Here is a 19,110-nt window from a genome sequence, read left to right as displayed (position 1 = left end):
CTGAGGCATCTGTGCTCAAGCCTCACCCATGGATACCCTCCTCTTTGTAAGTCACGCTTGTGCTCACACATACAGACCACAATGGGAAAATGGAGGACTTCCCTGATGTGCGGGGTCTGACTGGTCAGTGTTTTTGTTTACGACCACAAGAACAACAGGAAAAGGTACACATTTTCCTTTGTTACAAGAGAAAAAACTTTCATTTAGGTTGAATAAAGTGGGCATGTAATGTCCCCCTTTGCCCATCCTCACTCACCGAGGCGAGAAGTTTGGACAAGGATTAAGGAGATGCCTGAAGGAGAGCTTCTCTGTAGTCACTGCAAGAATGATCATGTGGCAAAAGTCATTTAAATTTCAGGTACACAATCCTTTTTCTGAAATCCTTATGAGCAAAGGTGCTTCAGGATTCACAATTTTTCAGATGGTAGTATAACCCATGCATTAAATATTGCATCCAATCTAGGACAGCAGTAGGACCCCATAATTAACACATGAGTAGTTCTGTAATAGCATGTATAATGGTCACATTAGGAAGGATAGCCTCATATTGGTTCAGATCAGGTGTGGTCACTAAATGAATCTAACATATATGAAAAAATTTGCTTATTGGACTTTAAAAATTTTTAAATTGTAATTTTAAATTGTAATTGTTGTGGTCCTGTATGTGATGAAAGAGCCAGTTACATACATGGAGTCCTGTCCAGAAGGCTCATGTAACTCCCTAGAATCAAGAAGAGCAAATACGGCAGTAAGAAGAAAATCTATTATCAAGTAACTCATTTTCTTTGATCATCAAAAGTCAATGCATTCATCATAAAGCCACGAAACTTTTAGAGGTAAACATAGGAGGGGTGCCTGGGTGGCTCAGTCAGTTAAGCATCCAACTCTCCATCTCAGCTGAGGTCTTAATCTCAGGGTTGTGAGTTTGAGCCCCAAGCGGGCTGTACACTGGGTGTGGCGCTTACTTAAAAAAAAAAAAAAAGTAAACATAGAAGAAAATCTTCATGACCCGAGGTTAGACAAAGTGTTAAAAATAACACCAAGAGCACAATTCATAAAAGGAAAATTGGTCTTTATCAAAAGTAAAAACTTTGCCAAATCACTGTCAAGAGAATAAAAAAGAAAGTCCACAGACCAAGAGAAAATGTTTTCAAATCACATCTCCAACAGAAGGCTTGTATCTGGAATATATAAAGAGCTCTTTAAACTCAGCAATAAAGAATCAAACAACTCAGTTAAAAGTGGGGAAAAAACTTAAACAGACACATCACCAAAGAAGGTATTAAGATGGCAAAGAAGCAAATGAAGAAAGATGTTCAACACCAGAAGCCATTAGGGTAAGACAAATTTAAACCATGCAGTGAGATTCTACTACACATTTATTAGAATGTCTAAAAAAAATACTAACAATATCAAGTGTTGGCAAGGATGTGGAGTAACTTAAACTTATGTATATTGCTGGTGGGACTGAGAAATGGTATGGCCACTTTGGAGAATGGTTTGGCAACTACTTACAAAGTTAAATATGCACCTACCACATGACCGGCAAACCTACTCCTGGGTTTTTATACTAGATCATTGAGAACTTCTGTTCACATGAAAACTAGTATACAAATGTTCATAGGCAGACTTATTTGTAGAACTTAAGTGTCCTTCCATGGGTGAAAGGATAAACTGCCTGTGGTTATACCACATGACACATTGCTGCACACGTGAACTTGGCTGAATTTCAGACATTATGCTGAGTGAAAAAAGCCAGTCTCAAGAGACAACAGTATAGCAATGGACACTAGATATGTGGTTGGCAAGGATTATGGGTGGAGGGAGGGTGTGAAAATCAAGGGACAGCATGAGGGAGGGTGGTACCGTTCTGTATCCTTATTGTGGTAAAGGTGGTTCATAAATTTATAGACTTAGAAACCTATAAGTAGGTTAAAATTCATATGACTGAACACCACAGAAGGAACGTCATTATTAGTATCTGATAATTAAAAAAAAAAAAAAAGAACAAAATCCTAATCAAAGCCAATACACTCACATTTGACTTTTGTGTTCCCAGTTTATGGTCAACCTCACCTTTACTTAACTAATGACACCCTCCTTCAGCCAACACTGCCTACATGACCAGGAGGCCCTGCCATTACAAAGATGAGTCAGGCAGAGGCCCTGACACTTGGCTCACAACCTGGGCAAAGAAATGAGACAGAGAGGCGAAAAGAAATGTCAATGACTTATGCCACACAAATTCAAGGTCATGATCACCAGGAGCTGTAAGCATAAAGAATGTCTTCTTAATTTGACCAAGAAGGAATAATTGTTTGTGTTGACTGTTTTGTTTTGTTCTGTTTTTCTTTTTTTTACCAAATATATTTTTTGGTAATTTTGAAGACTCCCTTGTTTTAACCAAAAAATTATTAAGTGAAAAAAATCCCATTTGTTACAGGCTTATTGAAACATGGACTGTGTCTAATTCCACGGGTATAGTCTAGTAACTAGTACTCTAACACAAAGAAGTCCCATCAATCATGAAATATTTATTAAATAAAGGAATGAAAGATGACATCAGCACAATAATCACTGCAAACCTTTATGATATTGTTCTTTATTTAGCTAACATATTCATCAGTATAGTTTTGCTCATGGCCATTTGGAGATGAAGCACGTATTTTCACTAAGAGGTGCACAGCCCATCTTCATGGCATTCGGAGGTACTTCCAAGGGGAAAGTCCCTAAAAGTAAGTCAGAATGATTAGTCATGTCCTATGGCATTGGTCTTTGAAACCAAAGACAATTGCATACCCTCTAAATATCTACAGGAAATAAATACCAGCAACGTGATTGTAGATCCTTTTAGAAGACCACTAATCCTGCTATGATAAGTGACTGGGCACTCAGTCAAGGGGCGTGTTTGCACTGCCATGGCAACAGACAACGTTGGTGTCTTCCAGTGTTCTAAATCCAGAGTCCTAATCTAGATATAAATACGCTGAATGTTATGAATCCAGTTTCCTGAACTAAGCCCTACCTCAGTGTCTTCATCTGAGAGTTAAAGGTCACTTACCACAGCCTGCTGTGCATTCATGACAAGTAAATTCCTTGCTTATAGGAAGTCATGTTTTTCTTCCCATCTGGGCAAAAGTGAAGTTCAAAATCAGAGTTCTATCAGGGTTCAGCTTCTGTGGTCAGTCAGACCATTCCTGTTTAGAAGAGAGTTTGCTAAAGTAAGTGCTAAGTATTTTAGGCAAAGAAACCCAGCTGTGAAAATACTGTTAACATTTGTACAGTTGTTTTATATGTGGATTTATTTTTTACGTGTGCTTATTTCAGTGCAAGTCTTTGGAGAGAAGTTTCTCTTCCCCCACCCACCCTCCTTCCCTGTAGCTTACTCTTGCTGCCCCTCATGGGTCTTTTGAGAAATGACAGTCTCTCTAATTCTTACGGGTCACAAGTGTTCTGCATCACAGCACACCCTTGACTAATTAGCATTAATAAGTGATGCCTGGAGAAAGAACCCTAGAGAAAAAGCAGTAGGCTTGTGTTTGCCAAATTGGAGTTGACCCAACTAGCAAAATTTTCCAGTGTACTTTCATATTCTCCTGCCTCATGTGTGTTCCTGCTGCCTAAACACACATTTCTGACATGGGGTCTTGGACATCCCATGAGGTACATGGCCCTGTGTACTTTTTGCTCCAGGAGATACGCAGACTTCATTTATTTAATAAATTCTTTCTCTACTGTCTACCGTGTGCAGGCACCATGGGGAAAAAGACATCATCTCTGCCTCCTACAATCTTAAGTCGTTTGAGCAGAGATACAGGAAACTTTAATCATTAGTTACTGAGTACCTCCTGTCTGTAAGGCATGGGGCTAGGTATAGATAGCAGAACGAAAAGGATTTCAACAAGTGGAAAACCAAAGCAGGACAGAGCATGTAGGCTAAGCTGCAGCAGGAGAAGCTCAGAAGAAGAATAGCCGATGGCCAATGAGAAACTCCTGAGGAGTGAAGCAAGAGCAAAAAGGGTAGCGATTCAAATCCTCCTTCTCCTACACACTCTGGTGTGTTGCCTCATCCATAAAGATAACAGGTATACTCTGCAGGGTCGGTGTAGGTGTTGAAAGCACCGTGTGGAACTCACCCAGTACATGGCAGGCAGACAGCAGTCCACAGTAATAGTGACAGTGTCAGTTTGCCTATAGCAGACAATTTATGAAGGAGAGCTAGAGAATTCGTTTGCATGGGCAGTTTGGAGTCTCGAATAAAGGGCTTTGAGTGCCTAGCTCTGGAGGATGAACGTTATGCTGTGAACAGTCAATGAGGAGTCACAGATGGTCAGGGAACAAAAGAGGGACATGATATGGAACTGTTTTTAGAACAGTGAAGAACAGAGCAGGAGCAGGGGGAGAAAAGACAGGGCAAAGAGCCTCAAGTTGCTGCAGCTGTTCTGCCAAGTGAACAGAAATCAAGAGGTGCACTTTGGTACTGTCAGAATGTTTTTATTATACTTGAAATACATTCAACATTATATCAAGAAGCTCTCAGGTAGGACATAAGTCGATGCGATTTTCCACCCTGTGGCAATTCCAAGTTTTTTTCAAATATTTAGGCAAGAATGATGTGCTTGGTGACACAACATGAATGTGCTAAGGCCTCCTCCATCAGGACCCACACATTTGTGTTAGCAAAGAGCAAACACCAGGTGTCACCTGCGGACACCTGCCTGCAAGAGACCATGCCATTTTCAACAGTGCACATGGGCCCGGGAGCCCAAAAAACAGGCATTAAGAGTTTTAGAACCAAGTCACCTCGAAGCCTTTCAGGTGTTTATTCTGACATTGAAATGCATTCTGAGAACAACCTAAATATCCGAAAAAGAGGACATTGTTAACTACAGGCATGTGTTAAAAAATTTGTGCAACCATTAAAATCATGTTTTTCTTATATTTGAAATCCATTCCAAGTTATATTAAGAAGCTTTAAGATCACTTGATGACATGAGTACATGCTTGTGATATTAAGTGAACTAAGTAAAACTTGTTCATTTTGGATATCATTTTTGTTAAAAAATTAAACTTATAAAAATATAAGATTGGTGTATATAAATAAGGAATGAAAAGAACACACATTAAATTTTCAACAGTATTTGTCCGTGGCTGAAGAAGTGGTTTTAACGGATAAATTGCAAACTGAGAGCCAAGAAGGAATGTGACTTGCGGAGATTTCCCTTTGGCCAGACTTTCCCTTCTATTCCCTCCCAACTTGTTCTCTTAGGACCCACCTGCTTCATCTGTGTAGGTTGCCGGCCTGAGCACTGCAGATACTCTTGGGTGGTTTTCATTCTGGCACTTTCCTACACGAGCAGGATTTACTTTTTATTATTGGAAAAAGCAAAAGTGATCATAATTGGCAGTCCACACATGACAATTGGAAAACATAATTTCTTGAAAAAAAATTTTCTACATACACTTTTAGCAGAGATGTAGCTCCTCCCACATCCCTTAGGTGGAGTACAAGAAATAAGAGCACACCTTTTCATATCCCCTTAGGAGCGCCTTCAGGTGACAGGTATGGGTTTGAGCAGCCCCACCTCAGACCTTATCCCCCAAAGCCCTGAAGGTTTAGGTCTTAGCACATATGTGAGAGCCAGGGTAAATGATTTACATATGCACGTTGTTCAGGAATTATTTTAAAGTAGGAAAGTGATGTAATTACTATTCAATAAATGTAATCTGGGGAGATATAGAATCTTTCAAAATACAAATTCAAAACAAAGCAGATTTTGGTAGCGGCATATTCAGTATTATTTATTTAATCCAAGCTCCTAATTTTACAAATGAGGAAAGGGATGGCTGAAGAGATAAAGGAATCAAGCAAGACCTGGTTAATGAAATACTAGATAGAGATCAGGAGGCACTTACTATGCTCCGCGAGGGCCAGGCGCCATCCACCTGTTCACATGCTCCTTTAACGCTCTCGGCAACCTGCGGGGCGGGGTCACTTCCACCGCCGCTGCACCTGTTCTATCCCACATTCATTGGCGGGAGTGCGCAGAGGCTGTAGGGAGGATTCTGAAGCTGATGGAGCCATCAGTGACCGCCTGGTTCAATGCCTGCTTTGGATGACTGAGGATCCGAGGGTCCAGCAATTGATGATTTTCTCGAAGTCACTCGGCTTCTAGAACTAAAACTTCAACCTCTTAGCTCTACACCCAGTGTTCTTTCAGCACATCGTGCTCCCTTCTAGTGCGAACTGAAATATAAATAAATGAAATAACTAGATTTCTATGATATTAAAGAAATTTCTATTAATAAAATCAGGAAAGACAGCATTGAAAACACTTAAAACTGGTGAATTTTATTGTATATAATTATACCTCAATAAAGTTGACTTAAATATAGTTAGTTTTGATATCATTTTAATGAAATGATTTATCTTTCCTTCCTTCCTGTGTGTCTATCTATCTATCTACCTATCTAATCTGCCTATATTTGTAACATCTGTCTACCTGTATATCTATATTTTATCTATATCAAGAGATACCCGAATACCTGAAATGCTATTCAAACATTATTAATGAAGGTTATTTGGGGGTGGCAAAATGTTCCATCTTTGTACTTTTCAACATTTCTTGAGCTTTTGTAATTAGCATTTATTATTTTTATAGAACATTGTTGGCATTATTTTCCCAAACAAAACAAAATTGACTGAATGACACAAGGCTCAAAGCATGTCTGAAATACTGGTCAGAGTTTATCTCTTGATATTGTCCTCAAAAAAATAAAATAATATAAAAACTGAAATAAAACATGAAATCTATAAAAATCCTTTGGATTTTCTGTGGCTTTATGTAAAGTCCTTCACTGGAGAGTTTGATGAGGTTTTTAAAGACTGATTTATTAATGAGGGCCATACAGAAATCTTTATTCTTAATAATTAATCAGTTGGATGCTTGTTCTAAAAGACAGAGATTCAGGTAAATAGAAGGATTGGGAAAGGGCACAAATGTATTTGTCTTTTTTGAGTACAAAAGAAAACGTGTCCTTCAGAAGATTATTTTGAGTGCTATGTTTTGCCAGAGCAAGCTTGTAGCCACAGGAAGGGTGGGTATTGGGCCCAAAGCAGAGTTTTGCCTTTGTTACAAAGGCAATTGGACACATTGTTCAAAGTTTGGGATGGAAATGTGACACAATTAAAGGACATTTTAGAAAGCACATTCAGGGGCCCTTGGATGGCTCAGTCAGTGAAGCCTCTGACTCTGGATTTTGGCTTAGGTCATGATCTCAGGGTCATGAGATCAAGCCCCATGTCAGCTCTGCACTGAGAGCCTGCTTGAGATTTTCTCTCTCCCTCTGCCCCTCCCTCCCACTTGCGCGCACACACACGCTCTCTCTCTCTCTCTCTCAAAATAATAATAATAGTAATAATAAATAGAAAGCATGCTCAGACTGATGTTGTAGAACAGACATAAATATTAACACACTAAAGAAGCTTTTCTTGAAAGTTTATTATTATTTATTTATTTTATTATGTTCAATTAGCCAACATAAAGAAGCTTTCACCAAGTCAAGGCCTCAAAGTGGAGCTAGCATGGAGCGGTGTGTGGGACACATTTCCCATCTTCTAGGAGCGGACAAATCCTGGGGAGCAGAGAATGACACAGTGAAACAGAAGGGGCCATTACATGACGAATCTGATGGAGTATGATAGTGGTCTCAGCGAGAAAAAGATCCATGAAGGGTAAAATGCTTGAGGGAGTCATCATGGAGGCAATCAGATGTAGTTTGCACCTTGAAACAGAGTAGAATTGAGTTGCATAGATTTGTATAATTGCAAGAAACAGGAAAAGCCATAGGCAAACATGGAAAAATAATATGGCACAATAAATTTGGTTGTTATTTTAAGAGAAGTGTACTAATGTAATGGACAGTGTTAGAGAATACCAGCTTCCCCAAAGATCCCCACATACTAACTCCAGAACCTGTGGATATGTTACCTGACATAGCAAAAGAGACTTTACAGACATGATTAACACTGGAGACCTGGAGACAGGAGGATTACCTTAGATTATCTGAGTGAATCCAACATAATCACAGGAGTCCTTACAGTTGTGGAGGATTTGAAGTCCAACACACGTCCCGCCCCTTAATATAATGGATGGGTAGCTTCTAGCCTATAATGATGTCCCCTAACAATTCTTCTCTTTTGTGTATGCACATACCTTTGAATTCTGGGCCAGCCTCGTGATTGGCTTTGACCAACAGAATGTTACAGAAATAATATTTGTGGACCTCTGGGTCCAAATTTTACCTTGGCTGTCAGTGTCAATTTCCTGCCTTGTAGAATCTAGCTTCTATGCTGTAAGGAAGCACAGTAGCCCACGTGGAGAAGAACTGAGGCCTTTGAGCCATAGGCCCAGCTAAACTTCCATGAACCAGAACCAATAGTCAGCCCTATGAGTGACCTCTCATCCATCCTAGCAGGATGGCATATTATGCAATAAAAGGTATCCAAGACAGGATTGTTTTTAAAAGTTTTCTTTGTTTGTTCATCTAGTTTTTTTTTCCACAAGCATACATTCACTAAATTTGTAAGTAAATTTGTAAGTACTTTGAGGCAAGGACCTTGTCATGCTTCCATTAGTATTCCTAGAGTTCGCCCATGCTTGCACCTAAAAGTTACTAAAACTATTAAAAGAATGAGTGAACGAGTATTTAACCTGCAATCAGAAGGAAAAAATAAATAGGGTGCTAAAAAATAATTAAAATAAATTAAGCCCTCAGTTAAACTTGGAACCAGAATTGTCATTTGGGGATTTTGTCCAAACCAAACCCTAAGTATTGCCATTTAAACCAAATAATGAATACCGCCTAATCCCAATTCTAGCATGTACTTGCAATATGTCCCCATTCCCAAGGCAACTCCGTTCTCGGGTCATGCTGTCTATTCATGTGTGTTCCGGTTAGCAGCTCTAACTATACTCAGCACAGCTTGTCACAGGGAGCTGCTCAAAGGGTTATGCTGACCTGGTTGGTTTTTTCACCAGGAAAAAAAAAATGGCTTGTCTTAAGACATTTTTTTTTTTTTTTTTTGGAAATAAAATGCTCTGATTCTTTGGAATTAGTGTCCATCCATAGGTTTCAAATAGGAATCTCAGAAGTTTGTAATTACTGTACGTTATTTCCTCAGTATAAAATCTTGAGCTCATAAGGAAAAACAGAGGTCTACCACTGGGATTGGCGTGTCAATGAAGTCCATTGTGAAACCCTGATATAATATAAACCTTCCCTGAACACATAAAATTCTTGGCTTCCGAGAAGAGTCTCATAGAAAGAGCACTGCTTTTGTCTCCAACGCATCAATGCTACTCAGAACTCTGTGTCCCAGATCAGTTTTAAAATACTGATTCCAAAGAAAGTTGACATGGTTCACATTTTTTAAATTAAAGAGCAATTTTTCCTCTTTGTATAGTTGACACAAGTATTATAGCGCTGTCTTATTAGTAGTGAATAATCCTAGTGCATAAATAGTTGGCTTTATAAAAAATCTTCGGATCAGGGTGGAAATGCAAAGACTGGAAACATCTGAACTGCCCATCTGAACTGGGCTGTCAAACTACTCAGATACAGAGAACAACATTTATCTGACACCTGAGAAAAGTATCAGGTTGGTCGCTCAGGCTCTAAGAATAAACGTGACTGGGGCCAGGCTCGTGACTCTGGCTAATTCCCCCAGTGAAAGGGCAGCAGCCTGGTCTCCCAGCTCCACCCCTTGCAAAGTGTCTGGAGGACATAGAACCAGTGATCAGCACACATTCGCTGTTAGGTGCCCACAAGGAGCAGTGCAGAAAATCCCAAGAAACAAAGAAAACCAAGGTTGGTTATGGTTTTCCCTGTCCCCTCATTCACGTAGCCCCTCAGAGTGATCTTCAGAAACCTACATGTAGGCAGGTTTCAGTCAATAGGGAAAATAAAATCGAGGGAAAAACAAAGAATCCAATGAGGAAATTCACCTGAGAACCTAGTACCACATGCATTTTGTGTGACGAAATGAATATGAGACTTTTAGCTCGTTGAAAGGAGGGGGCCTGTCTTACCCATCTCTGTGTCCTCTGACCCCTCACAGCTACAGGAGTGCTCAGCACTCAGAATCGATGATAAAACAAGAGTTGTAACCAGAAGGAAGTCTCATGCCCTAGATTCCCAAGGTTACGACACTAAAAGGCACTTCAAATACAGAGACAAAATTGAAAAGCAGTACCTGTGGCATGATTGTGGTTCTTTACCAGGGTTGTGTGACCATGATGGGAAGACAGTAATGAGCAGATATGTGGGACGTGGAACTTTAAGAAGGCAATGAGTGATGAAAATGGTGTGGAACTGTAGACTCAGATGAACTCTTCCGTGTTTCCTTTACTATTATAATATATTTTATCTCCCATATTCCGTGTCCCCTTCGTGGAGTGAAAGAGTTAAACTTCTTTGCTGTGAAACAATGTCCAAAAAAAAAAAAAAAAAAAACCAAGGATTCTAAGGAAGGGCCTTTTCATTTGATTTCCCCAGAAATGGAGCCTAAGATAAGAACTTGCACATAAGGTGTTTATTTGGAAGGTGATCCCGGGAGCTGTGGCCTGGGAATGGAGAAGTGAGGCAGAGAAGTGAATTAAGTCCAGAAAATGTGTGTTATCAAGAAAATTACCTCTGGGAGCAGTTTGGGATAAATGCCCCTGGGAATCTCAGAAACAGTAAGCAACAGTGGTTTTCAAACTTTTTAACCACAGTAGAGCATTGCTATCTTAGCAATTATTGAAGACCCCAAGGAGCAATTGCTTACATGGGTTATATCTAAAACTATTTATTATATTAGGAATCAAAACTGAGAAAAAATTTAGACATTTATTTGTTAATTTAAAAAGAAGAGTAAACCTGTTACACGTTAACCAAATGGCAAATATTTTATGAAAAGCCATTATATTTTCCAACTCAAAAACGTGATGTGAGAAGGATGAGATTATGTTACATAATTTTTACAAATCTCTTCAATCTCTGGTTTAATAGAAAACAAGCAGATTCTCATATGTGCTTCTGCATTCAATCTGTTGCTGTAAGTTTTTGGTTGGAATACTTCTGCCCTTAACCAGATATGTCATTGGAAAGAATATTTTAATTATGTATATAATTGTGTATATTCTCAGATAATTATGTATATTCTTTTTTGACATTGCACGAAATCTTGACAACTGATCATTTCTTAAAGGTTGGTTTCAATGAGAAATCTGAAATCACATCTGTGAACTTTTATACTCTATTTCATTAAAATACATTTTTAATCCTGCACTTTGAACAAATCTTTTACTCATATTTGATTTTGATCATGTATTGGTCATATGAAAATTAATGGTTCACTGAGTTAGTCATTCTCAATGCTAATGTATTTCATTATAGGACTTCAAAAATTCACACCCACTCTTATCTCCATTTGTATCATCAGAAAAGCAGTTAAGCATTGGGAAGTCATCACACTCACAGCGGTGGATATAAGTTTTCAAAAATTCTAATTTTCTCCTGAAACCTCAGATTTTATTGGCAACAAATACTGTCAGTGGTTTCTTTAAAGTGACAGCCTATTTCATTCATTTTTGAAAAATATCCACCAAGTACCCAAGTCTGAAAAGCATAGTTTCTTCTTTCAACGCAATCACACAAGTCCTTCTCTTTGAAATAACCACCGTATTTCAGGATGGAGCACAATTGCTGTATATGTAGTTTTCATTTTATCACATAGATATTAAAAGGACTTACCCTCAAGGGTCAGTATTTAATAAAATGTAGCTATTATTAGTAATTGTTACTTGTTTCATCTAGGACATTTTATTTATTTTTAAAGGTCTATTTATTTTTAGAGAGAGAGAGAGAGCACGAGAGAGGGGAGAGGCAGAGGGAGAAAAGTCTCCAACAGACTCCCTGCTGATCACGGAGCCCAATGCGTGGCTCAGTGTCATGACCCCGAGATCATGACCTGAGCCGAAACCAAGAGTCAGACACTTAACTGACTGAGCCACCCAGGCACCCCCAGGACATTTTCAGTGAACCTGGCTATTTTCCTTCATCAGTAGAAGATGGTGAAGAATGCAATGGCTGCTAGTGTAACTAGTACTCCTAGTATAATGGTGTCACTGCCTGATTCATGTGAAGGCAAATTTCCCACCATTGTTCTTACACTGTGAATGCAAAGGTCAACACAGTGAAAAAGGCAAATAATACTCAAAAGATGATGACAATAGTTTCTTGAGGGTGTCTCCAGACATCCATGGGCCACACTTTGAGTACATAGGTATCAGAATTCTCCCATCTGGGGCGAGCCAGCTGGAAATTCGTAGGTTGAGGGCTGCTCTCCAGAGGGGCATGCACTTGCCAACCCCAGCATAGCTTGCCCACTGCGCCCACAGATGGGGTAGGCTTCAGCAACCAGTGGAAGCCCTCAGGAAAAGACAGGCACATACCAGAAGCTGGAAAGAAGGAGGGAGTGTGCTGAAAGAGGAGGGACCAAGGGATAATGGGTGGGTAACAAGGGAGTCCACTAAAGTCGCAGAAGCGGGTTGGGCGGGGTGAGTGGCGGCAGCGTCCCTTGCTCTTCTCCCTCCCTCCTCAAGGACAGCACTTCCACTCTGTTCCCTACATTGAGTGTCCATGGAACAGTTGCTCCAAGAAAGGGTTTCACCATTAAGTAAAAAACACAGAATTAGAACTACTGATTCAGAAGATCTTGAAACTCCCTTCTAACCCTAACAATGTCCTGATTATGTTATTAATATTAGGAAATCCCTAAGTGGCATCCTAATGGTGTAATCAAAAGAAGGCAAAATAAATAAATAAATTAATTAATTAATTAATTATATGGCAACCTGTTTCAGGCTAGATCTTGCTAATCTGGATCTAGCTGATCTGTGCAGGTCCACTGAGTGAATGTGTTGTTTTCAGTAAATACAGTGTGGTCCTGTAATATATTTCCTTTTTCTTATGATTTTAATACCATTTTCTTTCCTCTAAGTTACTTTTTTGCAAGAATGCAATATGCAATATGTATAGCATAAGGATAGCTGTTAATCAATAGTTTACATTATTGGTGAGGCTTCTGCTCAACAGGAGGCTATTAGTAGTTAAGTTTTGAGGGAATCAAAATTTATATGCAGATTTTCAACTGCACGGGGGTTGGCACCCCTAATGCCTGCATTGTCCAAGGGTAAACTCTACTTCCCAATTGCCCTTTTTCTCCTCCATCAACTCTTGCTTCACATCCTGTTTGCAGCTTGGCAGAGGAGCCTTTTGAACATGAAATTCCCTGGAATCATTTAAAGCAGTCATCGGTTCTGCCTGTCTACCAGAAAGACAGGAAACCCTTTGCTGGCCTCTTGAAGAGGCTAGCAGGGGAGGAACATTGAAATTGGTTTTGATGGCCTTTCCATACAAATCATGTCTATAGTAGATGGTTCCACGCTCCACTGGAGCCCTGGGTCTGAATGTGAGCTAGAAGTTCCACTGTCCTGTAGATTTTCAGCCCAGAAGCCCAGATCACTGGGAAGATCCCAAAACCCTCGATCTATAAAATTGAAAGTGGCCCAGGACTAGCAGTGCTGCCCAGGTACCCAGCTGAATCAGATACAAATTTTCCTGGAAGAAAAACACCTTTCTGCCAGGTCTCCAAGAGTTTGGGGAAGAGGAGAGATCATTAAAGTAAGGGAGCAACACAGGTTCTTTCTATATGTGTTCTAATGCTTTTTCATGGAGGGGACGGATAATCTAACTCAATCAGACTTAAAAATTAATGGTCATTTATTGGCTCTTATAAATGGATGGTCAGTGCAAAGAGTATTTCAGGTGAGGTTTGACTTGGTGCTTCACTTCCATCACCAAGTCACAGGATTTCTTTCCTATCTCTGTTTGCATGGAGTCAGCATATTCCTAAATTTACTAAAGAAGGTTAAGTTTCTTTGTGCTTGCCATATGTCTGCCTCTAGCAAACTGGGCTTCCCTACATCCCTGTTCACATACATGAAGATAGAAGACTTCCCTTTTTTCCACCACTAAACAAAACCCTGGGCTTCATTTAGGCCATGAACCAACTTAGGTTTCCTGCCTACTCCTGAGCTAATTACAGTAACCGGGCCTGGGCCCATAGGCCAGTCAGAGTTTATGGTTCTAGAAGCGGGGTCAATTGCATATAAACCCCATAGCTGCTCTACAAGGGGGGGAAGTAGGTAGGAGTCCAGTAAAGCATGTGAGTATATACATCATACGTCCTCAAGGTCTGAAGTAAATTCACATCTTAAAAGTACTGCTCCTTCAGAAAAGAGCTCCCCGTGATACAATCTTCAGAAAAGAGCTCCCTGTGATACAATCACCTTCCTCTCAGATTATACAGATAATGGAATTTGGTTTTGTTAGACACAGCAGTCCGTCTTACTGTAACAATGTAAAATCTCTCCAGCCATAAATCTAAGACAACAGCCAACAGCAGGAGGAACCAGATGTCCCAGGCTGGTTTGCTCAGAGGTTGAGGGAACCAGCAACTTGTCTTTGGGAGAGGAAAGGAGACATGCGGGCAGAGACTGAGAGAGAGCTAGATCAGAATCCTACTGTTACTTCTCCCACAGAGATGTTGATAATAATCTGTTTTAAAGTAAATGCTAATATACCATAACTAATGAATACTCCACACTATATACACACCTCCTCCCATTCCTTGACTCCTCAGTTATGTGGCCACTATATCAGGGATGAAGAAGACTTCTGAATTGGCTGAGATAATCTTTCTGTTACTGGGCAGATAGGAGATGAAAAGATAAATTTAGTATAATTATAGAAAATGATGTCAAAGTTACATTTCTTGAACCCCTGAAATTGAATATCATACCCATGACTGTAGTCAGGTGGTCCTCTACCCTGTCTTTTCTTTTTTAGTAAAAGACCTAAAATGTGAAATTTACCTTCTTAAAAATATTAAGTATACAGTATTGTTAACTATATGCACATTGTTCTACAACAGATATGTAGAACTTTTTCATCTTGCATGATGATCAAAACTCTATACCCATTGAACAACAACTTCCCATTTCCCCCTGTCCCTTGCTTTGGCAGCCTCCACTCTACTTTGTGCTTTGATGAGTTTTGCTATTTTAGATATCTTATGTAAATGAAATCATACAGTATTTGCCCTCTGTGGCTGGTTTATTTCACTTAGCATGATGTCCTCAAGTTTCATCCATATTGTAACATGCGATGGAAATTCCCTCTTTTTTATGGCTGAATAATATTCCATTGTAAGTATCCATTTGATTATTTCCACCTCTTTGCTTTTGTGAATAATGCTGCAATGAACATGGGCTCAAGTATCTCTTTATTCTTTGGGGTAAATACCCAGAAGTGGAATTGCTGGATTGTATGGTAGTTCTATTTTTAATTTTTTGAGGAACCTCCATGTTGTTTTCCATAGTGGCTACATTTACATTTCCACAAATGTTGCATTAGAGTTCTAATTTCCCCATATCTTCATCAATGTTTGTTATTTTCTGTTTTTTTTTTTTTATGTTTGGTTTTTCTTTGTTTTGTTTTTATAATGCCCAACCTAACAAGTATGAAGTGATGATATCTCATTGGGTTTTGATTTGCATTTCCTTGATGATTTGTGATGTTGAATATTTTTCAAACACCTATTAGCCATTTGTACATTTTTGATGAAATGTCTATTCAAGTCCTTTGCCCATTTTTTTAAAGATTTTATTTATTTATTTTAGAGAGAGAGAGCATGAGCAGGGGGAGGAACAGAGGGAGAGGGACAAGCAGACTCCACACTGAGTGTGGAGCTTGAAGTGGGGCTTGATCCCACGACCCTGAGATCATGACCTGAGCCGAAACCAAGAGCCAGATGCTTAACTGACTGAGCCACCCAGGAGCGCCTTGCCCATTTGTTTAAACCAAGTTAGTTGTTTTTTGTTTTTTCTCTATTGAGTTGTAGAAGCTCTTTATGTATTTCAGGTACTAAGCCCTTATCAGATGTATGGTTTACAAATATATCCTCCCATTCTGTAGGTTGTATTTTTACTCTGTTGATTCTTTTGTTTGCTGTTCAGAAGTCTTTAGTTTGATATAGTTCCCCTTGTTTATTTTTTTGCCTTTTTTTTTTGATCTGTACTTTTGATGTCATATTCAAGAAATCATTGCCAAGACCAGTGTTAGGAAGATTTTTCCCTTACATTTTCTTCTAGGAGTTTTATATAGGTCTTATGTTTAAGTCTTTAACCCATTTTGAGTTGATTTTTGGGTATGGTGTAAGATAAGGCCTAATTTCATCCTATGCATGTGGATATCCAGTTTTCCCAGCAGCATTGTTAGAGACTATTCTTTTTACATTATGTATTCTTGGGATCCTTATCAAAGATCATTTGACCATATATGTGTGGATGTATTTCTGGGTTTTCTATTCTGTTCCATTGGCCTACATGCCTGTTTTTACACCAATACCATACTGTTTTAATTACTGTAGCTCTGCAATGTGCTATGAAGTCAAGAAGTATGAGATTTCCAGCTTTGTTCTTTCTCAAGATTGTTTTGGCTCTGAGAGGTTCTTTGTGGTGCCATATGAGTGTTAGGATTGTTTCCTTTTTTTTTCCTGAAAACAAATGCCTTTTGAAAAGGATTATATTTTGAATCTCTACATAGTTTTGGGTAGTGTGGACATTTTAACGTTAAGTCTCCCAACCCATGAGCACAGGATGTCTTCCTTTGTGCCTTCAATTTCTTTTAGCATTATTTTATAGTTTTCAGGATTGTACAAGTCTTTCACTTCCTTAATTAAGTTTATCCCTAAGTATTTTATTCTCTTTGATGCTACTTTATGTGGAATAATTTTCTTAATTTTCTGTTCAGATTGTTTGCCCCATTTTATAGAATGTTCTCCCTAGTCCCAGGAAAGGGAGACATCCGCAGCATCTTTCTTAGAATCCTATGCTTGAAGTGACTTGAAGATGCAACTTTCTCCAGGTGAGAAACTTGACTAGTCTTCATTTCTGTGCTCTTCAAAATGCTCTCATATCGGAAAGGTCTTCCTAGTGTCCTAACCTCTTTATTTCGCAAGTCCTCTGGGAAAACCAATCATTGGCATCTATGTGGAAGGGGCAGGGCTTGAGGGCTTTATAAGGTGACCCCTATAGTTTTTCACTACTCATTCTTTGGTTCATTCTTTTTTGTTGTGGGAACTTCATTCTGGGGACTTGTATAACTTATTTTCTTCTAAGTTGTGCATTTGAAACAAATAGTAGTGAAAGGTGTCCCAGTTTGCTACAGCCACTAAGCCACTAGGATTACAGCTGGTGTTCCTTCCCCCTTCCCCGGACTTATCATGGGACCTGACTCTTGGAAGGTTGGAAGGGGCTCTGAGCTGTCTAACTTGATCATTCAGGGCTGCTGGCCTCGGTGTTACTCAGCCTCCACAAAGGATTCAGGCCCAGAAACGCTGCCTTGTCAGGAGCAAGAACTGAAAGGTCCCTGAGGAAGGTGAGGGAATCTCTGCCAACCTGTCAGCTGCCTGGGAAGAGTGGGCAGAGCTCCCTGCACCAGCTCTGAAAGCGTCAGGGGCCGTGGGCAGGGAAGCTGTCAGTGCTCTGGCCAGAAACTACAGTTCAGAAAGTCACAGAAGGGCACATCCTGCAGGCACAACCCTGGGCCTTTCTGGAAAAGAGTCAGCCTCAGGCCCAGAACTGTTTGACCCTTTTCCCTCAACAACCAAACTGCTGGCTTCGAGTGATTCAGGAAGACACCAAAATGCATCAACCCTCCTTACTTTTTCTTTACTTAAAAGCACCCATAATGACAACAAACAAAAAATGCTCTAATTTCTTTTTTCAAAATGAGAATACAATCCTCATACAAATTCAGAAATATAACAAAGCAAATAATAATCATCACAACAGCAATAATATTATTAGTCATGAGGACAATAGTAATGATAACAACAGTGGTAATAACAGTAGTAACAACAGTAGTAATAATAGTAATAATCAAAAAATAAGTAGCTGTATTCCCATCACTCAAAATCCTATCATCCAACAATAAACACTTGTGATATTTTGGTAGATTGTCTGTCCAGCCTTTCTTTTCTCCTTTACATTTTGCATATATGTGGGACCATAAAATTGTTTTATAACCAGCTTTTTTTTCACATAGTATATCCAACAAACATCTACCCAAGGCATTAGTCTTCTGGCAACATCATTTTAACCACCTGTTAATTCCTTACTCAATGAAATGAGTTTATTTCCCTCTCAAATGATTTAAACTCTCTAAGCTTCAGTTTTCTTATCTGTGTACTAGGCAGACTTATTGCAGACATTTGGGAGATTCATTAAAATCAACAACAGAGCCCCTGCCATAGTCACCACTCAGGGCATATAACCTCTTGGTGTTCTTTCCACTTCCACCCCTTCTACTACTCCTAGAGTTTATGTGACCATTCCCAACGTTGCATTTTCAAGTCATCTCCTTCTGTTTTATGGCTATTGTATTAGTACAAATCAGTCCTTGTTTTCTAAGACTAAATAACCAAAAGTAAACTTACAGGATCAAGATTTTTAGGATTAAAGATTGTGATTGAAAAAATTTTATGTTTATTGTTCAATAAACATGGTCTGAACACCTCCATGAATACGCTACTGTATGAGGTGCCAGAGTTGTATGTAGCAGACAGATGACATGGCTACTGCGTGCCCATGTACAGGGACTTAATGGGGCCACAAATGGATATGAAAAACATGTTGGCTTTTAGAACTATCTCTTCATGTACAAAGAAGAAGAAGAAAGACAAGAAGAAGAAGAAGGAGAAGGGAGAAAGAAGAAGAAGAAGAGAGAGGAAAAGGAAGGAGAAAGAGAAAGGGAAGAAGAAAGGCAGGAGGAGGAGAAAAAGAAGGTCAAAGACCTTCAAAGAAGAAAGCAGTAAACAAAATATACTTTTTACAATAATACAAGGGAGACTTGGCTGTTGATGTTGAGCTGCTAAGATAAGTTGATAGAAAAGGAAGAAAATGTACACTTGACTTGTGCACATTAGCGTGAGCATCTGAG

At 39.3% G+C, this 19,110-nt stretch overlaps 1 long non-coding RNA gene across 1 annotated transcript; it reads right to left on the bottom strand.

The window, feature by feature from the left end:
• Positions 1-2,584: 2,584 nt before the first annotated feature.
• Positions 2,585-3,459, bottom strand: LOC113931916. The gene is made up of 3 exons (XR_003522914.1): positions 3,387-3,459; positions 3,062-3,197; positions 2,585-2,729 (listed from the first exon to the last, which is right to left on the bottom strand). It is a non-coding gene; the product is annotated as an uncharacterized LOC113931916 (long non-coding RNA).
• Positions 3,460-19,110: the final 15,651 nt, after the last annotated feature.

This window comes from Zalophus californianus, chromosome 10, assembly GCF_009762305.2.
Source record: "Zalophus californianus isolate mZalCal1 chromosome 10, mZalCal1.pri.v2, whole genome shotgun sequence".
Lineage (NCBI taxonomy): Eukaryota > Metazoa > Chordata > Mammalia > Carnivora > Otariidae > Zalophus > Zalophus californianus.
This window is presented reverse-complemented; position numbering and strand designations above follow the sequence as displayed.